This window comes from Pongo pygmaeus, chromosome 14 (genome assembly GCF_028885625.2).
Source record: "Pongo pygmaeus isolate AG05252 chromosome 14, NHGRI_mPonPyg2-v2.0_pri, whole genome shotgun sequence".
Taxonomy (NCBI): Eukaryota; Metazoa; Chordata; class Mammalia; order Primates; family Hominidae; genus Pongo; species Pongo pygmaeus.
The window spans coordinates 79,390,728-79,415,671 of NC_072387.2; the positions used below are offsets into that span (position 1 = coordinate 79,390,728).

The following is a 24,944-nucleotide window of genomic DNA, read 5'->3' on the forward strand; positions in this document are numbered from 1 at the left end:
GGTAAATTTTTAAGTTAAGTGGAATCAACTTATAGCAGACATTGAACTCCACACATTTGCAATTTTTTCTTGTTATTTTATCATTACCATGGAGGTTATGGGAGTTTTAAGGTGTCAGTGACCCACATTACCTTTAATATGTCCCCTTTCAATAGGATATCCCAAAAGAAAATAAAAAGGAATTTTAAGAATGTTAAGATATAGTTGAGCAATGGTTTCAATGATGTCAAAAAGATTCAGGAGAATTACTATACAAAAAATAGAGAATTAATCAGTAAAGAGAAATCTGCTGATGGCCTTTAATTAAGTTAGTGATTTAACTAATCTAACATTTGGTTAGAACAAGACCATCCAATATAGACAGAGTTAAATTTTTAATAATAATTTAGACTGTTAGGGGGAGGCCATTAAATATTTGTCATTAAATAGTTGGAGTCTATTCAGTCATGGAACAAGTATTTACTGAACACTTGCTTTAGGCATATAACCATGCATTATAAAGCAAGCTTCCACTATCCACACAGAGCTTGCACTTTATTTAGTGAGAAAAACATAAACAACTAAACAATAAAAATAGCTCAATGTTTTGGTAAGTAACCATTTGGTGATGTGGAAAATGACAATGCACTGACAGTTCCCTGCTTTAAATAAAATGTGCACATATACACCATGGAATACGATGCAGCCATAAAAAATGATGAGTTCATGTCCTTTGTAGGGACATGGGTGAAGCTGGAAACCATCATTCTCAGCAAACCATCGCAGGGACAAAAAACGAAACACCGCATGTTCTCACTCATAGGTGGGAATTGAACAATGAGAACACATGGACACAGGAAGGGGAACATCACACACCGGGGCCTGTTGTGGGGTGGGGGGATGGGGGAGGGATAGCATTTGGAGATATACCTAATGTTAAATGACGAGTTAATGGGTGCAGCACTCCAACATGGCACATGTATACATATGTAACTAACCTGCACGTTGTGCACATGTACCCTAGAACTTCAAGTATAATAATAAAAAAAGAGAAGCCATCCTTGTCAACTTGAGGTTAGAACTGATCTAAAGGAGAGAAAAGATAAAAAATAGAATAAGAGATAGAAAAGACAAAGAGAATAAATAAATGGAATCTGAAAAATACAAGGAAATGATCAACATAAGAGCAGGAAACCTCACAAATTAGACAGGGAATGACTACTGAAAGCCACTCGGGTAGCAAAGAGGATGGGATATCAAAGGAACATAAAGATCACTGCTCATGATAGTGTGGGAGGAGAGGGAAGAGATAGTGTTAGAGAGTTTTATTTCATAGCATAGAGTTTGATTTAAATTCTATCTCCAATAGAAACTGAGTGAAGTGTTTTAAGGAGGGAAAGGGTGTATAATTTAAGATTTTAAGAAAGGTGACCTGTATTGGATTAGAGAAAGTAAGAGTCAAAAGAAAGAAATGAATCATCTGGAAATATTTTTTTTTTCTCCACCCAAAGACTCAATAATGTAGCCAAGAATCATTCAGTAACAAGGTTCAGAAATAAGAAGCTGGAGGGTATTAATGCTTTCATTCATACAGATGAGCTCTCTTAATTTATTTTAGGAAATGTAGAACTAGAATTGATATTTCACAAATAGATATAATTTACAGCACAAGAAATTGTATATTCTCAAGTACTTTAACATATATTATCTTATAAACTCTGATGACTTTTAAAAGGAAAATAGCGATCTTTAGAAGTGAAAGTAAAGGTAAGATCTTGGAGATGAGAAGCAGTACACCATGGGAAAAGCAAGAAGAAGGAGGAACGTTATGTGCAATTAATCTGGTCAGGAAAGAGATTGGTATAATGAATGAACTGAAAGGATTTTGCGGGATGAAGTAAATTTGAACGACAAGAGTGGGAGTTATTAATATTTTTAGATTATTAATCTAAAGATTTAAAAATTATATAACCTGTGCACATTTTTTATTTGTGTCTTGCATTTTTAGAATTATGTTCTAGATATCCTGAAAGTACCATACCGCACGAATCCCTTCGTGCACAAATTGAGGAAAGATGTTCATAATCCACAATGCTTTATCCCAAGAAAGAACAATAGATTTTAAACCTATATTGCCAATATAGGAGTGCAACTGTCATGTGTCCCAGAAATTGTACCTGGGTAAACTCAAAAATTTTACTCTACCACCATTCTAGCCTCAATTCTTGTGAAGATTAACTCAATTCTATTGTCTTTTGTTCATCTAGTATTGTATCTTTAACTTACAATTTAAACTTCCTAAATGCAAAGTTTTCTAACACTAAAGCATTAGTAGTCCATTTTGTCCTATGATTTAACTTGAGAGTTATACAGCTCTAAATAAAATATGATTGTAAATACTTACAAATCCTTGAAAATTAACTGAATAAAACATGTAATGTCATTTATTATCTCCTGTCTTTCTTAGACAGAGATGTACGTCAAAATTATCTCAGAGAAGAAAAGATTCATAAAACAAATGTGTACGGCTGAGAAATAAATAAACTGAAACATTTTGACTCCATGAGTCAAAATGACATTTCTTCTAATGTTTATAAAAGAAACAAATATTTGTACATTTTTATAAAACCATGGTAGGTATATTTGAGGATTCTTTCAAAACAGTTTATATAAAACATAATAGAATTCAACAAAGTCCAAAGATAAGAAATTGAAATAAGGAAGGGTTCAAGGAAATGACTCAAAGGGAGAGATAAAAAGATAGGCATTTGATCTTGGTTAAATGAGAGGAATATTATAAAAATCTACCAAAATCCGAAAATGATACAGATAGATCTTACTCTGAAAGCAACCAGACCTGGATTTTAATTCCAGCTCTAGAACTTACTAACTTGTGTAAATTTGAAATAATTCCAAATTCTCTTAGAGACTTTGTTTTCCAATTTGTAAAACTGAAGTTACAATACTTCACAAGCTTTTGCGGAAAAATAAATTAAATATATATTTTGTCATAAGCTTCAACATATAGAAGTTACTGAGCAAATATTAATCTAGGCCTTCCTATATCCTGTCTCTAAATCGAAATTCTCCATGATAAATACATTATTATGTAATAAGTAAATTGCAAAACTCTTACATTTTGCCAGATACTATAGATAGAAAATATTACTGCGGCTTAAATATTGAAATAATTTACTGATGCTCGTAAGTTGTAACTAATTGAAGTTGACGTTAAGGAATAATTGTGCATCTTAACAATAAACTCTTTAATGGCAATTTTAGATTATTACATTGATCAACTAATAGTAAAGTACAGCAAGATTTATGTTGTCAAAATCTTTGGTCATCATCTCTAGTCACTAGAGTGAATATTGAGAGTGAATGTGAAGAATGTTCAAAGTTGTATTTACTATTGAAGATATTACGTATTTTTAGTGTAAACACCCCTATGTTCCTACTACATAGCCTAGGTGTAAAGGTCACCTTGTGAAGGCAGTGGACAGATGGTGAAGGCTTGTACCACTGTTACTCTGCTAAACTTAGAAAAGATCTGAAGACACCACTGATAGGTAAGATCCTATATTCTGTCCACAGGAAGCAAATGAGAACTATTTGGGTAAGGGAAAAAAATTCCAAATATATTATGTTAAGCCAATAACAATTCACCATTAAGTAATGAAAAATACATACCAAAAAGAGAAGTCTAGGAAGAAAGGAGTTATTTGTGCATAGAAAATTCTCATAATAAGTATTTAACTCAGTGCTTGAGGTTGTCACCAAGGATCTCACTTTTTGAATTATGGTATTTACTTAAGATCAGAATATATGAAGAATATATAACATTGGTGTTATTTGTAATTTACAGTTCAATTGCTAAAATGTCATTTCAGAGTATGTTAAATTTAAGATGTAGGCTTTTTGAAAATAAGATTTTCCTTGATGAAATACAAACAGGATTGAATTTATTTTGTTAATTTAATTTGTACATAATAGATTTAGAGACACGACATTAAATCTAGTGAAAAGCATTTGTTATTAAATTTCACATGCCATTTTTCTTTATATCATTTCCTTAGCATTTAAAGAAAGTATAAAGAACATACAATCCTGTATTATTTTTTGCCTTTGTATATTAGCAAGTAACCATCATTTCCCAAGCAAACATTGGTGGGCAGTCTCAGCTCTTTCCTTCCCAAAACATTAAATAATTAATAATGTCACCCACTACACACTTTTGTGAAAACTATTCTAGATGCTTTATGGCACTTACATCCTTGTGGGAAAAGATACACAAGCAAATATGTAAGTAAATAATGTCACGAGGTTGTGTGTAGAAAAATGAAGCAACCAAATAAATAGAGAATGCTGAGTGGAGCTGCAACAGTTACATTAGATAATATGGTTAGAGAAAGCCTCTCTGATAATATGACAATCAAGAAAAAGCCTGAATAAATAGGTAGGAGGGTGGACTGGAGTTCAGCAGTTACCAACAGGCATGAGGGAAGCAATTGAAAAGACTTTAGCCATGTGTTTGGTACCTTAGAAAAACAATAAAAGGGAGGGAAAGTAATTAAATGAATGACTCAGTTAACTGTGAACTCTAGTGATAGAAAATCTCAGTAGCACTCAATCCCCTTGTTTTTTGTTTGTTTGGTTGTTGTTATTGTTTTTTTTCCCCTGAAATCTGGTTTTCCCCAAGCCTCGCCAATCAATTCAGTATTTTTTTCAACCACTATTTACTGAAGATATATCATTCTCATCTCCTTTGTACATTAATAGTCTAGCTTTAAAATACAGATATATATTTGTTTGCATAGCCAATCTTCTATTTAATTACCTTTAAAGGATTTTTAATTTCTTCTTTATTCTCTCTCATTTAATGTTATTCTACAATGTGTGTAATTTGAGGGTTTTTTTTTTTTTTTTTTGGCTTGCATTCGTTCTAATTTAACTCAATGGGCTGTACTGAAGTTCTTAGTGGTTGTTTTTGGTTTCACCTCTTTTTAAAAACTGCATGTATTTTACTCCCTCCTCTTCGAATATGAATTACTAAGTTGTAAATTATGGAGGTTTCATTCACCACTGAATTTTTAGGGTATACCTGTCAATTACCTTAATTTTTAAAAATCTGTTCTGTAACTCATTACCTTTGTATCCTCTGCTATTTCTCAATATAAACTATATGCAAAATACAAACAATGGTATTATTAGGTCTTATGTACCCTTCATCCAAACTTTATTTTCTTTTTATGGACAATCTTCTTAAATTTCTACTTCTATCTACATCACCCAACTACTTGTCAATATGTTTTGAAGAAAATCCCAGAATTTACGTCATTTTAGATACAAACGTATTAATGTGCATCCAAAGAATAAGAGATCTTTTCCTTACGAGGTAAACGCCATACCATAATCAGACAAAAATTACAGTAATTTCATAACATCATCAAGTATTCAATGGGTACTCAGATTTCCCTATCTAACTGATATTTCTCCAGGTTTGTTTGTTTGTTCGAATTGACACTCAAATAGGATATCTACCTATTGAGTTTTTGTTGATGCCCATATTTTAAATTCCTAAAACCACTATTTTACACATGAACTGGAATACTTGTTTTTCCTTGGGTGAGCTTTTGTTTTCTTTTAGGCAGTGTTGAGTTTTCTGAAATGTTTGATGACGTTTGGTTGCCTGCTCATCTTTGCTATGAGTATTTCTGCTTGCATCTCTATCAATCAGTTGCAGATATTGATGCCAGGGATGTTTCACTGATGCATAGTCAGCTGGTCTGTGCTGGCTTCTGAATGTCAGGTCTCCACATTCCTCCTAGACTTTACATATAACCGAGAATACCTGCTCTGATTCTCTTACTCCCAAACCCCACCACCAGGGGTTGTGGGAGGAGGGCAGAGGGACAGGGGTACAAATATGCCTGTTTACTTTAGCTAAAGACAAGTGGTGTGATGCAAAGGAGAAGGGGCCAAATCATACGGTGCTACTAATGCAGGCTCGCAATTGCCATCCTGACTGTTACAAGAAGGACCTCCCTGGTTTTATTTTATCTTTAGAATCTGTGCTTGTAGCATGCTTAGGAGTGTCCCCAATTCCGCAATTATATATTTGTACAAGTGTTAACATCTGACTTTCTCTGGCCATTGTAAGCTCATCATCTTTCTACCTGTTCAATATTTCCAAAAGTTTATTTCCTGTTCATGATACACTGCAAGCAAAGTAATAGATATGTATATATAAATACAAAGATACAAGTTTCATAAATACATACATGGACAGCTAATGTTCCCTCACTTTCTCATGGTACAAAAAAAGCTAAACACATACACATTTCCTCTAATATCAAGGAATTCATGGTAGGATATGAGGTGGGTAAGGTGCTTAATCTGACTGATACATTCAATACATGGCCTATTTATTGCTAACCATAAATTAGGCTAAGTTGTGCTCCCTCTTTCTCCATACAGGTAGATGAATAGATATAGACATATGAGTAAACCATGTATCTCTCTATACCTATCTATCTGTATATATATTATATACATAAATAAATCGATGTAAACTATTTCTATCTATCTAGACATATCTATTATATATACATATGAAATCTTACATGGACAGGTAGATAGATATATCTATAGGCAGATAGCTATATCTAGGTAGATAGATATATTATAGTTTAGATAGATATATACAGTTTACACATCTATAAATAGACATCTATAAATAGATATCAATGGATATCTAGGACTACAGATTTCTATAGATATCTAGATCTATATCTACAAATAGATAAAGATAACTATATCTGTATATCTGTATCTATATATCAATAGATAATAGAGTTTACACATTTATAGTGTTTTCTATAGATAACTCTATTATCTGTAACTCTGTATCTGTATATCTATATGTACCTATCTATCTATATATACACTATATATCTATCTATAAATACATATATAAACTATGTTTTGGATTTATATACAGTTTTGGATTATGAATCTTAAACTCTGTCACTCTCTGTCTCTATGTCTTTATCTATCTCTGTCTCACTCAGAGAGACAGAGAGAGAAATAGAAAGTTTAAAATCAAAAACTGTAAATAAATTCAAATTGTATAATAGCTCAATAATTTATCTCATTTTTAGGTCACTTAATTCTTTCTATTATTTGGATATGCATCAATCCTTAAAATAGCTACGACCTAATGAGATATAAATCGCTCAAGGTAGGAGATCTAGATCCTATTAACTTTGTGATTTTAGTAAGAGTATTGCTAACTGTTCTTTAATAATGAGGTTAAAACTAAACTTTTAATGTGAAGATTTCTAAGCATAATAAAATGTTGTTATCCTTTATTCTAGCTTTAATTATTAGATATCATTGAAAGAATATTAAGAATTATGCACATAATTAATTGAAATAAATTAACTTAGTGTTCTAAAAATAAACTAACATAGAGAGGTATATATGTAAATGTTAAGATATATGACCATGATTTCTATAATCATGTATTTCATAAAAATAAAATTTCAAAGGCATTGAGAATATTGACATTAGAAACCAGATTGAAGAAAAAAGCCATGATGGCTACCTGCCACAACACATACTTTCACCAAATATCTGAAGGCCTGACATATGAAAACAAACATTTTTTTTTTCTTTGCCTCATAGAGCATAGTGAAAATTTTGTGGGGGTAGTTAGAGAGTACAGATATCGAATCATTAATCATAAGTTGTTAAAAAGCAATACTGTCTAATAAAAATTAAGCAGGTCATTTCAGTTTTCAGAATTATCCAAGCAGAGGCTAACTTACTCAAGCAGAGGCTAAACAGATGACAATTTATTCACCTGTTTACTTAATTGTAAATAGAATTCGTGATTTAAGAGAATGTGTGATAAATGAGTGAGCTAGTTTTCACTAACACTCCTTCCTGCTTTAAGGTACTTTCATTTTATGTTGTTATATAATGAACAATGTTGTTATATACTTATTTCACTATTTTATTAAATTACATATAATTCATACAATTACATATGAATTTTACTAGGGATAGGTTAGTATGAAAAACAGTTTATAGAAGGTTTACATTAATTGAAAAATAACCTTTTGTCATACTTTTGTTTATTTCACCTTACAAGCTTAGGCATTTAAAACTTGATTTACCTGACAGTTGTTTCTTTCATTACAGACATCCACTAATGGCTTTATTGCCTGTCTAATGGTCATTAAGTGAAAATGGGCATCTGGAATAACACAGCTGGGGTCCACTTTACCAAGATTCTTTTTAACAGTTGGATATCTACATGATGTTCATACCCACTGTTCTTTCTGAACATTAGTGCCCCATAACTGTCTTTTACAATGTAATTCATTTTCTTTCTTCACTTAACTCTGTTGAAGGAATCAAAAGGCTGAACCCGTAGTTGTACTAAGAAGGGGAGGGCAGATGGTCTTGAAGAGTAGAAACATCTTACTTTAGAGATAGCATTAAGATGAGCTTCTATTGACTTGAGCTCAAAAATTAAAAAAAAAAATTACAATCTCAGTAGTGCATTTCAAAGGCTCAGAATTATTGATTCAGATATAAATCCATGTTTAAAAATGCTAACACATATGCAGTGTAACTAGTGTTACCAACTGGTATACTGTTTCCCATAATGCAAAATTTACTCTTGTGTTTATTTTTTTTAATACTAAAATATTGAGATTCTTCCCCGCAGTGTCCCGAAACCCTCAATGTTTGTATATCTCTTTAAGGTATCTTATGTGTATGAAATATGGCTCTAAAATGTTAGATTTGGCCAACAACAACAACAACAAAATATCCCCCACCTTTTTTTTTTTTTTGAGATGGAGTTTTTCTTTTGCTCTTGTTGCCCACACTGGAGTGCAGTGGCACAATCCCGGCTCACTGCAACCTCCACCTCCCAGGTTCAAGCGATTCTCCTGCCTCAGCCTCCCAAGTAGCTGGGATTACAGGCATGTACCACCACGCCCAGCTAATTTTTTGTATTTAGTAGAGACAGGGTTTCACCACGTTGGTCAGGCTGGTCACAAACTCCTGACCTCAGACAATCCACCCGCCTCGGCCTCCCAAAGTGCTGGGAGTACAGGCGTGAGCCACCGTGCTGGGCCCACAAAAATCAATTCTTAGAGTTGTTCAGTTCATTATGTTTAGAAGAACAGATTAATTGTATACAACAATAATACTGGTATATGTTATAGTTATTGTGTTTTTCAACATAATAGTTTATTTGAAGGATTGGTATGTTATTAACAGATTTCTTAAATATAATCATACTTGGATTATGAACTATCAGACTAAAAATAATATTAGTGCTTGTATTTTTCTGTGTGTGTGTGTGTGTGTGTGTGTGTGTTATGTTTCCACTAATTGAAGAAGCTTGCTGGTATTTCTTTCTTGGTCCTTGGATACACTCAGGCTTTCTTTCTAATACTACTCCCTCTATGCAGATATACTCAAGATGAGTCCTCCCTATCTTGTGTTTAATACAAGGTCATGGAATGCAATATATTTAGTTAATTGTACCTAACTTTTAAAAAGTCCTTTACGTGAACCTATAATTATATGCATTTTTTATATGTTAATATGTTCTAAAGGTGTTTGTTGTTTAAAGTTCATTTAGAAATGTTCTTATAAGTAGAATTACTTCAACCATCTGTACAGACTAACAAAATATTATTCTAAGTGTCTCCTTATGTTTTAAGCTGAACTCTCTCTCTGCTTTAATTGCAATAGCTATGGCAACCACCCCATCAATGACAAAAATCCTAGAAGGATGTATGTATAGTAAGTTGAAGTGTTGAGAAGAGAATGGCTCAGAGGCAAGTGGGGAACAAGGTAAAAACATCAAAAGGTTGTACTGGTGATAACGGCTAGGTGTGTGCCATTAGTGCCTCCTTGATATTAAAAAAAAATACGGTGGATCAACTACATGTTAGTCAATTCCAGCCTAGTCATCAAGAGGATATTGAAAGGGAACTTTTCAACAAGATAGCAAATAAGTTAAGTGCATGGACCATGGACGTTCTCTCCAATCTACTTGATATCTAAGCTTCACTAAGTATCCAGATGCCATCTTGTGAAGCAAGAAAATGACATACTTAGTAAGAGGAAAGACATAATTACACCACATATGTTGCGATATACTAAACACATTTCATTTTTTTATTGCATGTAAATTTAATTTATCCTACCTTTTCCAGCTTTGAATCATTAAATCCTGTGTAGGTCAGATGCAGTTAAAAACAAATAGGTCTTTACTCAACCATGACTTTAAAATTAAGGATTAATGTGTATATATGGAAAAATGTTTATGTTTAAATTCAGGTTTTGTAGAAATGAGCAAAGGCTTACTAATAACAAAAGTTCATATTAACATACTAAGAAGGCTTGAGGAATATAAAATACGTTTGGAGAGACTAAAATATAAACTTTATTGTGATAAGCCTATTGCAGGAAGAATGCGTGATATAGATATGCATAATGTGATGTAGGGGAAGTATTTTAAAACAAAAAGAACAACTGTTGAGATATCAATGGTGGGTGTGAGTTGTGGGAGAGATGGGTAAGTAATGCAGAGCAACAAAAATGTCTAGGAATGCACAAGTAAGCATGCTGGTTTCCATTTCAGATTCAAACTTCAGAGAGAGGGGGAAGAAAACCATTTAAATATATCTGGCATAATCCAAGACTATTTACAACAAGTGTTCTGTGTTTCTAATAATAAAACAGACTTCACCTCGGAATACCTGCAGAACTGGGACCCCAATGACCAGGCAGAATGAAGAACAACTTGTTGAAGGTATAGAGAAGGCAGCAAATCGTACAAGAGGGTCCGTCCCAAACCAGAGATAGTATAGATAAACCTCTCATGTTAACTATGGAAAAAATAAAGGAAGATAACGTATTTTAATAGAAGGGAAATTGTGCTTATTGGGAGTAAGAACACTGAATTGACTGAATATCTTAAAGAGAGTTAGGAAGTGAAATTCTAAATAGGTGATTATTCTTTGACCAATTTTGTCTTATCTCTTATCCACATTCTTCCGTGCTCTTCCCAATACATGTGTAAGAATATCCAAGGGCACACACATACCATAAGCAGGAATGGTGTCCTAAGGAAAGTCAATATAGAGAGTAAGAAGTATATCTGTCACAATGTGTACATGTATACATCCTAAATATTTGTACAATTAATTTACTTCTCTTCATTTCCAACACTCCTAGTCTATGCTATGAACATCTCTTGCCTAAAATACTACAGAGGTCCCCTAAATTTTTCCACAAATCAGTTTTTTCCTCTCCAAGCTGTGAGCAGAAATTCATTTTTAAATTGCAGATATGACCGTGACACATATCTGTCTCAGTTTATAGAACAGATCTCTAACAGGACCAGCAGCTTCCAGTCACTTCTGTCCCTTACCTTTTCTCCAGTCTCATTTTACATTTTTTTTTACACGCTCTCTATATTCCTATAATTAAATATTACTTTCCCCCCAATGCCTTTGGACTGCTTCTTTCCTCCACATTAAATACTTTTTACCACTTCCCTCAGTTCAGTTAATTCTGCTCAGTGTTTAGAGCTCAGCTCAGAATATCCTTTTCTCATGGAGACATTCTCTGGCCAACCCAGACTAGATAATTTTCCCTTGCTGTATACTTTCATACCTCCCTCTGTATTTCCTTCATAACACTTATGTAAGTGTGTACAACTGCATCCTAGTTTTTATTTAATTTCCTCTCTCTGCCATGTTCTGTAAACTCAATGCAAGCTGAGTCTGCCTATTTATTTCACTATGCGATACCTAAACTCCTAACAAAGTATTAAAAAAATAGGTGCCAAAATATCTGTTAAGCCATTGTGTGAATGTATAAATGAATAAAGATGTGAATACAGATACACTAGTCTAAACACGTTTGCATGGCACATACCTCTATGTGTTCCAAATAGATAACAAGGAGAATCACAACTGATCATTGCCAGAAGAAAAATCTGGTAAAACTTTCACTTTCCAGGTATTTAAATAGCATTCATGTTAAAATTATTAGTTCACTTTTATAATGCGTTGAAAATACTTAGGGATGTATTTACTTATCACAAGTTTATTTTACTCTTTGAAAATATATTGCTCACTGGACTATTTACAATAGCAAAGACATGGAATCAACCTAAGTGTCCTTCAATGGGGAACTAAATAAAGAAAATGTGGTACATATATACCATGGAATACTACACAGCCATAAAAAAACAAAATTATGATTTTTTTTTGTAGCAACATAGATGCAGCTGGAGGCCATTATCCTAAGTGAAATAATGCAGGAACAGAAAACCAAATACTGCTTGTAAGTGAGAGCTAAACATTACTCATAGAAATAAAGATGGCAACAATAGACATTAGAGACTACTAGATGGGGAAGGGATGGATTAAAAGGGTTGAAAAACTAACTCTTGGGTACTACGCTCACCTCCTGGGTTACAGGATCATTCTTATCCTAAACCTTAGCATACACAATATATCCAGGTAACAAACTTGCACATGTACCACCAAATCTAAAATAAAAGTTGAAAATTAAAAATTTATGCATATTGCTCATTGAGATAGACTACATATTGAGAGATTAGCTCTATGAATATAACATGAACCCTAAATTGTGTGATTGAGAGAATTCTACACATTTATTGGCCTTCATTTTAGATAACATGTTAAATAATTCAATAATGAACATTTGACAGTGCAACCTCTTCATATAAATGTGCATATTAGTCAAGGTAGGCTGTCTTATTAGCTTAATAACTAAAGTCTATTTTTTTTTGCATGTGCAAAGTCCAATGTAGAGGCATCTGGAAGCTCTCTCCTAAATGTGGCTCTGTCACCTAAGTGGATTGCATTGTTATGGAAGCCACTATTTCAAGCTGTAGCCTCTAAAATCTCTACAGCCAGGGTTGGGAATAATATTCAACCCTGTAACTATCATTGCATTGATCAGTAATCAATCACCTAGTTGAGCCTCACTTCGATAGAGCTAGGAGAGGCAGTTTATGGGTGTATCAGAAATAGGATGAAGGTGGCTGGGCATGGAGGCTCACGCCTGTAATCCTAGCACTTTGTGGGGCTGAGGCAGAAGGATTGCCTGGAGCCAGGATTTCGAGAGCAGCCTTGGTAACACAGTGAGAACCTGTGTCTACAAAAAGTAAAAATAACAAAATAAAAAAATTACCCAGATGTGATGGTGTGCACCTGTAGTCCTAGCTACTTGGGAAGCTGAGGTAGGAAGATTGCTTGAACCTAGGAGTTCGAAGTGGCAGTGAGCTATGACTATGCCACTTAAATAGTGAAACAGTGAAAAAAAATAGCATAAAGGAATATGTACTGTAATATTTAAGTATTGGATTTTAGTAACGAAAAGTTTCTAATGGTTAATTGTGTTTCCCCACAAAGATACGTTTAATTCCTAATGCCATGTACCTGTGAATGTAACAATATTTGGAAATTAGGTCTTTGCAGATATAATTAGTTAAGATGAGGTCCTAATAATCTGTGGTAGGTCACAATTCCATATGACTGCTATTCTTATAAGATGAGAAAACAGAAACACAGAAAAAAGGCTTGAAAAAATACAGGCATAAAAAGGCAGAGACTGGAATTGTGCTACTACAGCCAAGGAATGCTTGAGGCTCCCAGCCATTGGAAGAGTCAGGGAGACGCTCCCTAGAGGATTAGAAAATATATGGTCCTGCTCACATATTCATTCTGGACTTGTAGCCTTCACAACTACAACTATGAGACAATAGATTTATGTTGTTTTAAGCCACCCACTTTCTGGTACTATGTTACAGCAGTCCTCTAAGGTGAGAACCATATAGAAAGTCAGTCATATCCTTCCAGAAATTAAACAAGCTGGAATCACATTTTATTCATTGGCCTAGTAAATTCCTTTGCCGTTCTCAGTATTTCTAGAAAAATATCAGGTTGTTGTGTTTTATTTTTATTTTTTATTTTTTGTCTGATAATGAAAAGGATAAAGAATCAGCTAAATAACAGGACTTTTGTCATTTGAGGATATCACTTACTAACAAAAGCTTACATATTTGAATGGACAAACAGGTAAATAACAGGTACCTGTAGGCCATCCATATTGTCAAACTAAGTTTAAGTTACAAAACATAGAAGACATACTTAGGGTTCAAACAATAAAGATCCAGAGAAGAGCAATTGCAATCTCTCTCCCATGCACAGAAAACTGAATGAAGCATTTTATATTTTAATTTGTGTTTAGTGGCGATAGCAAGCTCATCAAAGAATGGAACATTGATGCCTCTGCATTATAGAAGACATAATCTTCATAGCCCTAAATGCTACACAGGCAGGTACAGAATTGGGCGCATGTCTCATGGTGGCCAGCAGCTTGCCTTCATAGAAAGGATACTTGTTGAGCAGAACTCCATGCACTGGTTACCATGCCAGGGAAGGACTCCAACTACATGGAGGATAGCAAAGCTCATCCCAAAGCCAGCTGACGGGAAGAGAAATCTAAACATGTCTACTCAGTGCAACTTCCTAAGGCAATTGCCAAGGAAAACATGATAGAGGCAAGCACTGGATGCAATAATGTGTTTTCTGCATAGAGAAGAGACAGAGCTAGATTAGCTCCAGTGGCGTGCCTCAGTCCACCATGGCTAGTGGCTGCCCTTGGAAAGCAACACAGGGCAACCGGCTTACATGTACCACAATAGAAGGACCACAATCTGTCCCCTGTGGAGTCTGAAGTACCAAAATCTAAGGGTATACCTGAGGGCCACTGACACACATGCTTGGCCTGGATAAAGGAGGAGCACACCTTGAGTCTGAAATGGGAAAAGATATCCCCACACGAGGTGATAAGCCCAGCATAGGCTGTGTGGACTCTTGTTCTCTTGGGATGGAAGTGTTTCAGGCCCAGGGCCCGTTCCTATTCTTATGTGGCTGAGCAGAAATCAAAGACTGCAAGGATGAGACTACCTATCCCAACAATCATAAACTTCAGTTCTGAACAGAGGCTGCAAGTCTACTCGATCCACTTTTCCTCAGTTTCCTTTTCTTTGCCTGACTTTTTCTTTATTATCATTTTGAGTATTCCAGAAACCCATTATAAGTCATTACCTCACTGCAGTCACGAAGTCCCTAAGGGAAGAACTTGCCCCTCCTTTTTTGGGCCCCTATGTGACACGTCAGATCTTTAGTTCAGGTTTGTCAATACTATTTATCCACTTCTTTTATAAGCTACTAATTCAGTTTCCATGACACCAAACTCCTTATCCTATTTCATTGACCACATGGTTACTGTTCTCATTAATTATTATATCTTTTACTTAATGGCTCTCTCTCTCTTTAATTTTATCTTCTCACTCTACACTCCCTTTTTTGATAAACTGTATATTCTTACGGTATACTTGGCCATCTTAATTGTGATAATGTCCAGATTTCTATTTCTAATATCACCTTCTTCCTTGAGTATGGACTCATGCTTCTGCTTCCTACTGGGAAGTTCTGACAACATCTATAATTTACGTGGATCGATATTGAACATTTTTTTCTTACATCCCTTTCTCTTAATAACAGTATTTTTTATCTGCACTACTGTGTACAAATTTCATGATAGGAAATCCAAGGCAGAATTATCTTGGTGACACTCATGGGTGTACCACTATTAAGATTCTTCTGTCACTTATTTTTCAATCATGAATTTAGAGTGACTACCCAGATATATAGTACAAGACATAAAATTGAATCAATTATCTAAAAAACAAAACAAACTACCAGTGGTAAATGGATGATTTTCAAATATGGCATTTCAGGCCGTTATAAGAAAACTTTTACACAAATTAAATTAATGATATTTATCTGAGCAAGAACAATTGATAAATTAGGCCGCACTCTAAAACAGAACAGATGCAGAGAGTTCTGCTGAGCAGTGTGAGCAGTGGGTTTTTAGAGGCCAAACATAGAAGCAAATTAGAAAATCCTCTGCTTGGCTACAGGTAGGTGTCTGCCTTATATGATGGTGCAAAGAGGCATTTGTTTTGCGGGGGCAAGTCTGATCAGCTGTTTGCCTGTGATTGGCTGAAGCTCAGTTGTATATGATTGGTAGAAACCTGGCTATTTGTTACGAAATAATATTCTCCTAAGTTAGATTTTGGTTTATGTACTAGTTTAGGTTGCAGTTTGTTGTATAGCAACTCAAAGTACAGAGATAGCCTCAGACATTAACTGAGGTCTCCTATTTTTTAATTTAATAATACAAGAACAGTCTTCCAAGATCCAAATACACATTTTAAAATTCTGTACATCTATAACTTCACCACATCATATCCAAATTGTATCCTACTTTTTTGCCTTTTATATTAACATTTATAATAAAATTTGTATAATATTAAGTATAATTATTTCATTTAATAGTATTCACTTAATGGTACTCATGCCACTCATTTGCCCAAGCTAAATCTTACAGTCATTCCAGTTCTTACAATTTTAAAATCTCCTCATATTCAGGAAATCATCAAGACCACTAGCAGGAGAATTCCCTTACAGACCTAGACCTCCCACCTCTAGACTCATACATGAGAGAGAGAGAGAAAGTTTTGCTTTTCTCAAGACACAGTTATTTTGAGTGCTTCTTTTACTTTCAGCCAAACTTAGTTCCAGTTAATAGGTTTTAATATATACTTAAACAAATTATTATATTAAAAGTAATGAAGTAAAATTATTTCAACTTACAACAGTATAAAATATACGTTTCACAGGGAAATGAACAGAACTACTTAAAACTTCAGAACACAAGACTATTTTACTAGATTTTGTTCAGTTTCATAGAAGGGTGTTCCACATCACAGACAAGACTCCAGTGTTTAGTTTTGATACTGGCCAGAAGGAGGATCCCTTCTGAGATGTGATCACTGTCAAGAAAGACTTAACACATGAGAGAGATCAGCAATTCCATTGCCAATCATTCAAAGTTCCTTGAAGATCAACAATTTCATCAAGAAAGACTTGTTCTTCGAAATTTAGAATATCCAGAACTTTTCTTACATAATAGCCTATAAACTTCAGTATAAAACAATAATCATTAGTAGTCACTGGCTTATTTCTTTTAAAATCTTATCAAACAATTTTAAAATAGAGTGGAATCGCTCCTTAATGCAATTAAGACGTTTAACAGCTTTAAGTAGTTATCTTAACACTTCTGTATCTCCAGGGTCAAAGTGTCATATTCATGGCTAGATTTTGTAGCAAGAGCTGCAATTTATCTATGTGAAATATCTCTTATTGGTTCAGCTTATCTCAATATGTTATTTCTATGCCATGCTGATATTTGCTATGAAAGCACTGATAGATTTTAAAAGATATTCTCCATTCATATGGGTCCTTCTAGTTTGGCAGAGCTAAATTGACTTAGTTATTTATCTTTCATTTGACAAAATGGAAAAGTTTAGGTGAACTGACATGAACAGATTTTGTTTGTAGTACACTATTTTGATTTGAATTATTATAGATAATTTACATTTCTTTTTCTCTTTTTTTATTTATTATTATTATACTTTAGGTTTTAGGGTACATGTGCACAATGTGCATGGCACATGTGTACATATTATAGATAATTTATATTTCTAAATGCATCTCTAATTCCAAAATGAAGAACTACCGTACTTCAGCAATGATACTGTTTTTCTGGCTCCAGATCATTTGAAAGCAGGTTTCATAAGGACCCTGAGAATTATCTCAACTGTGATAATTGCTGTGGTATTTGCAATTAAATGTTATAAAATAACTACTTAATACTTACTGTATTAGTCAATTCTTACATGGCTATAAAGAACAACCTGAGACTGGATAATTTATGAAAAAAAGAGGTTTAATTGACTCACAGTTCCATGGTCTGTACAGGAAGCATGGATGGTAAGCCTCAGGAAACTTACAATCATGGCAGAAAGTGAAGGGGAAGAAAGCACATTTTACCATGGTGGAGCAGGGGATAGAGAGAGCAAAGGGGGAAGTGCTACACACTTTTAAACAACCAGACCTTGAGAGAACTTACTATCACGAGAACAACATGGGGGAAATCCGTCCCTGTGATCCAATCACTTTCCACCAAATCCCTCCTCCAACATTGGGGCTTACAATTCAACATGAAATTTGGGTGCCGACACAGAGACAGACCATATCGCTTGCAATGTTTCCCCCTGTTGTGCTACATCTTGTTTATCAGGACTATTGCAATTTTAGACTTGGCTTTAGCAATACATTAAATTTAATTCAAATTTAATTGTACCTTCAAGAGATTTTTCAGGCTGGATAGCTCTGATCCTGAAGATGAGACCAGATTTAAATTAAAAAAAATAAGTTAACTTTCATTACCAAGCTGCTAAAATCTAAATTTTAAATGTTAATTTTTTATCCAATTTGTGTTATTTTATTTCATTTAAAGCTGAAAATTTTAAAACGCAAAAAATAGGTTCTATTGTCATTGTTTTTTGATCTGGGTTTTATAAACCTATCTAATTATATTTATTCATTCAAAAAATATTTATTGAGTGTCTCAGTTCTAGGTGCTATAGATTCATCAATAAACTCAACAGACACATATATTTGGCAGTTGTGTTCACAGTCACCAATAATATTATTTCAATATTTATCTATTAAAAAAATTAATCACTAATATACTATGCATTCTAAAATGAAAAAGGAGAGAGGAAGGGAACATAACTAAATACCAATCTATACTTTCTATATTAATACACATTTCATACACTAAACAATTATTAGTAATTAGAGGTAACATTTTAACCTTTAATTTAAAATAATGTAAAAATTTATAATGAAGTCCAGTACATGATAATTCTCATTAATAATTTAAATAATTTATGCCAAGTAGTTATAGTGGTTGGTTCAATGAAAGACTTATGTGAATGTATGCCTATAATTTATAAGATCTGCCACCCTCCAGCCTTACTGTTTTTCTCATTGGTAATATTCATGAAGTCACTGGTAATTTTACATTTTAAAATATGCAGTATGAATTGCATATATAGTACTTCTTAAATGTCTACACATTTATCTTAAATCATTTATTGAAGTATGAGAAGTACCTATCATATTTTGGTAAATAATACCTTTAGTTTTTTCCTAGTTCTTGGCTCCAGACTAACCATCTTGACCTGTTACTCTAGTTTTTACTTCTGAGACATTCTATAGTCTGTGTCTGATATTCTCTACTATTTCCTCATTTGTCCTTGCATTCAGATCGCCTTTTCTGACTCCCAGCTTCCACGGAGAAATTAATTCTGTTGGCTGCAGCTCTATTCCCAATTCCTTGGCTAGACCCTGGGTCCTTCATGTTAGAAAACCTGGCTTTACTACTGCTACTACTACTGCTGCATTTTTTAAAAATATATTATCTTATTTTACTATTTGATGTTATAATCATTATGTATTATTTTTCCACACTTCCTCATACTGCTTATCTCTTACTTAAGAATTTATGAATAAAGAATTGATTTTTCAATACATCCTTCCAAAAATTATCTGATGTTGAGTTAGTTGCTCTCTGTTGTGCATTCTCAATCCTCACAAGCCTTTCTCAAACACAATATTTATCAAAGAAAATTGTAGCAATCAATATACTTAGCTGAATTTCTCACAGAGTTTGAGTGTAGGAAACAGTATTCACTGTATATTAGTCATTTTGCTCCTAATAGAAGGTGCATAACATAAATTATTTAAGTGGATGAATGCTTTATTTTCCTTTATAAAAGTACCTTCTTGCTTCACTGACATTTCTATACAACTATTCTTTACTAGAGTAAGCAAGGAATGAATTCCTAGCTCTATTTTTAAATCACAATTTTGGAAAGTTTTGGATATTTTCAAGGTTTATGATATTTTAACATAGACATATTATAGATTATAATCTGCTGGAACCTAAACCTATATAGTTCTCTCCATACACCAAAAAATAAAAAATAACACACTCTAACTTTTAAATTTAGAAGTTAGTAATTAGGGCTACAACTCTTCATAAAAAATTCTCTGATTGAATCGAGAAAAAGTCAGAGCCTAATTATTACTCTGCACTAAAAGTGGGAGCACTGGTAGAAACTTATGGAATTAGTATATTACAAGTACAGACTGAGTCAAACTATGCTAAGTGCTTTGAATTTATTATTCCCATGTGGAAATTATAATAAAATGTGACCAAAATGTTCCTCTGTCAACAATAAGTTATTTATTTTTGTATTTTCTGACCGTCTTAAAAAGTTACTGGAATAAGTATTCGATAAATTTGAAGAATTTATTTTTATTCTTGTAATAACAATGTCCACTCTACTTCTTCCCTAGGTGAGCCTATCTCTATCTTAAATACTTTCATTCTGTATATGCACTGAGTTATTGTAACTAATAATGCCAAAATTTAGGGCATGTGTTTTAAACAATGTGTAGATTTACTAATTTCACTTCCCCTAGAATTTGCTTACCATAACACACACACACACACAAAAAAAAAAACTGAGAAGAAATGTTAAAGTCATAAATAAAAGTAATTCAATGGTTCATAGCTATGATAACACTCATAGAATGTCTTCATCCAATTATGTATAACTCAGGAATCCTCTGAATGTGTATTCCTCTTTAGGCACTTATTTATCTCTTCTGCAGATGAACTTTCTTCATTTTTCTATGCATGTGGTGAAAAATGGTTTTATATCATTTTCCTGATTTAATGCCACCTAACCCTGTTTTAGTAATCTCAAATTCAAATTATTGGAAAGAATAAAAAAGACACTGAGTGTTCCAGCTTATTCTATGAACTGGTTTTTGTGGGCCAGGTCTCTACTTGAGATCAAATAAGCTATGGGCAGTAGAGACAAGGCTATCTACTATGGACATAGTTGTAGAGGTCCACTCCTGTTTGTGTTGGGATTAGTGATTACAGTGGATAAACTGAGTCTCATTCCTACCATAGTTGAGACATTTACTTGTAGTCTGAACAATAAAAGACTATATTTAGTTTTTATATTTAGTGATGAGTTCGAAGCCTTGATAAGCCTTCTCAGGCACTGTATTTTCTTGCTGTACATCCTCAAGGCTTCCCTAGTTCTTACAGTAATTTTATGTGAATGGGAAAAAGTTGATCGTTTCTCAAATTTCTTTGCTCTTATCTGTTAAGACTATCATAACAAATACCTCTTTCTTCATCAATATATTTTACTGCTATCTATGTTGTAATAAATATTAAATCTATAGTGTCTATAGTTTGAATAACACCTGCTTACATACTGCACAGTGTTCAACTTGCCCAACTGCACGTGGCACCCCCTACAGATTCGTACCATATATTTTTTGTTTGAGTGGACATTTGGCATAATGAAAGTATTTATAACTGCAAAATATTTTAACCTTTCAAATATATTTTTGGAACATCATTATTTTATGTGTATGGAACTTATTATTTTCAGAATACAAAGAGGATATAGTATTCCCTGGGAAAAATAAAACTTATAATGCTTTAACCAATCTGTAAGAAATTTATATATACAAATATGTGTGTATGTATACGTGTGTGTGTATATATAATATATATATTACCATTTCATCTCTTAATTTTAAAGTGTTGTTTTGTTATTTTTTTGCCCCGAACTCCAAAAAAACCAGGAAACTGACTATAACATTTTTATTCATTCATCAAAATGGCAAAAACAGTATTCTATTTATAAGGAATACTGGTTATTAAATATTACTTATACTATATTAAAAATAGAGTGTCTCAGAAGGTCAGTACGATAAAACCAATAGCAGGGTTGAGTTTTCTCAATACACACACACACACACACACACACACATATATATATAATTTTTGTTGTTGTTGTTGAAACACAGTTTTTTGCTCTTGTTCCCCAGGCTGGAACACAATTGCCGGGTCTCGGCTCACTGCAACCTCCGCATCCCGGGTTCAAGCGATTCTCCTGCCTCAGACTCCTGAGTAGCTGGGAGGACAGGCACACACCACCACACCTGGCTGATTTTTGTATTTTTACAAGAGACAGGGTTTCTCCATGTTGACCAGGCTGGTCTCAAACTCCTGACCTCAGGTAATCCACCTGCCTCGGCCTCCCAAAGTGCTGGGATTACAGGCAGGAGCCACCGTGCTCTGAATATATTTTAACATTTACAGAATATGGGTATTTGTGTGTTTCTAGTGTAAGTGTGTGAAAGACAAATCTGAATAAAACTTTGTGATAAACAAATTTATTTATAACTTGGGGTTATGAGTCCACTGGGCTTTAGACTAAAGCTTTTCTTCCAAGGTTCTTAACATTTCATTTGCATTTAAAATTGTTATTAATTTACCTTTAAAGGGGTAGAGAGTGTCACCACTTTTTATAATGCTGAATACAGTTGATTCAAAACCTTTCCCTCAGGAAGGATGTAGATTTTCTTTAAGTCCTCATTAGAGTTATGTTTTAACAATTGTGTAGTATGATGTTCGTATTACTTTATACGTGTTAGCCTTCAAGGTGTGCCCTCAAACTTTCTTTGTATGTCTATGGCTTCATAACTGCCCCATGGAAATAGTAATTACTTGTTGTAATCACCATTAGACAGTGTTCTTGACTAACTAGATAGCATAGATCTTAGGAGAAAAGTCCTTTACATTCTCTACCAGATTATCTTGCCAACTTTTGATTTTTTTTCGGAGAATAATACTTATAAAGGCAACCAATATGAATAGATACTACACTGCAATGTAAATTCATAAATGGGGCAGGCCGCGGGGCTCATGCCTGTAATCCCAGCACTTTGGGAGCCCGAGGCGGGAGGATCACCTGAGGTCGGGATTTTGAGACCAACTTGACCAACATGGAGAAACCTCCTCTCTACTAAAAATACAAAATTAGTCTGGTGTGGTGGCACACGCCTATAATCCCAGCTACTCAGGAGGCTGAGGCAGGAGAATCCCTTGAACCTGGGAGGCAGAAGTTGCCGTGAGCTGAGATCGCGTCATTGCACTCCAGCAACAACAGTGAAACTCCGTCTATAAAAAGAAAATCGTAAATGTACATGATATTTACAAATACAGAATGTTCATGTTACTACATTTAATCTCCTTCTAAATAGTTTACCAACTTGATGATAAAATAATTAAACCAAGTTTGCATTTGAAATATTAGATTCTATTTTTCTATTTACATCCTTCTTTTTCATGTTCTTGGATTTAATCTAAATTTCCTCAAATGACGTTCCCTCTCCTTTTCCTTTCCTCTAAAATGCTTGTTGCCCTGAGGTATCACCCAGAGGAATTTACCTATTGGTGATGATGAGAGTCTTCTTTCAAATTTGAAGCATCAGTAATAAATCTAAAAAAAAAAAAGGTACTGAGTTTATTTAAATTTGTTCCTCATTATAAACTGATTTCTCTACCTCTGCTGGTGTTCTGTGCTCATGTCAAATGAAAATTAAGGTTTTTTTCCTTACTATGATATATACTTTCTGCAAATTCAAAATAAGTTCATGCATAAGTGAGGCTAATTATATTATCTTAGTGTACCTATGTGTGTACCTATATGTGTGTACCTGTGCTTAATTAGAGAGAACTTAGGTTGAGCGGTGGGTACCTCACCTCTGTTTTATATTTTCTGCACATAAATGTTTTTTACTATATTGCAGCAAATCTAAATAATACATATACTACTGGAACTCTATGAAGACTTTTACGGCAGAATTCGTGTTTAAGCGCTTGATCTCTCTAGAAATAAGTTTTTATATTGGAAGACTTCCATTTAAGTTTGAGAGTATGGAAATTAGTTATTTTTCACAAAGTGTGTTGACATGGAAATTCATAGCTATATTTTAAAATGATTTAGTGATATATTGAGAAGATTAAAATAAATTCTTATTTACAAATTTTTTTTTATGTATAGCCAAAGTGGTATGTAAATTAAAAGATTAGATCATTTGATTCTATAATTTTATTGGTTTTTATCAGAAAATAAAATTGTCACAGAATGGTTTTGGGAAAATAAATTGGGACTACTGTGGTGAAGCATATAATCCAGTGTCTGACACAAAATCTTGGTAAATATTAAATTTTAATATTTTCATTTTTCTTATTGCCCAGAAATATTTGTCTGTGCGGCTTTCACATTCTTCATCCCATTATCAAAATAGCTTATCACATATGCACTGTCTCTTATTAAGTACAATTTTCTCCATCTGTTTACATTTCACATGAATACTTCCCATTTCATAGGTTACCTGGAAATTCTCCCTCTTTGCATGACCTGTAACGTGGCTCTAATTGTCATTACTATTTTTTTGAACTTCTCTAATTTTACATGTATCACCTGTTTTTTGTCCTAGTAACCTAGTTGAGTAATTATTTTTCTTATTTTTCTTTTCTGGATAGAAGTTGCAAAGTGTCTATTCATTTTTATACCCAATAACCTGGCATAGAGTCCAATATGTAATATTCAACTGAATTAAATCAATGTTTTCAGTATGTGTGCAAATGGGATACTTCTTTTTGTTGAGTTTTAAGAGTTCTTTTTATATTTTAGATAACAGTCCTTTAACATATCTTTCCCAAATGTTTTCTACTAGTCTGTGCCTTGTCTTTTTATTCTCTTGGCAATGTCATTCTCATAGCAGAAATTTTAAATTATAATGAAATTCATCTTATCAATTTATTATTTCATGGATTGTGCCTTTGGTATTGCTAAAAAGACATCACCAAACTTAAATCACCCAAGTGACCCTCTCCTATGTTTTCTTCCAGGAGTTTAATAGTTTTCCACCTTACATTTAGATCTGTGATACATTTTGATTTATTTTTTCAAGGGTATAGTATTGCCTTGTTTTTGACTAGGTAGATTTGTAAAGCAAATTTCTAAG

The 24,944-nt window shown here is 33.6% G+C and overlaps 1 long non-coding RNA gene across 1 annotated transcript in view; it reads left to right on the forward strand.

Annotated features, from left to right (window-relative positions):
* The window catches only part of LOC134738034 (uncharacterized), a 41,859-nt gene that overhangs the window by 12,330 nt on the left and 4,585 nt on the right, over positions 1-24,944 (forward strand). Inside the window, exons 3-4 of the long non-coding RNA XR_010123505.1 lie at positions 9,757-9,858; positions 10,652-10,822. This is a non-coding gene — a long non-coding RNA (uncharacterized LOC134738034). The remainder of the gene's footprint in view (positions 1-9,756; positions 9,859-10,651; positions 10,823-24,944) is intronic.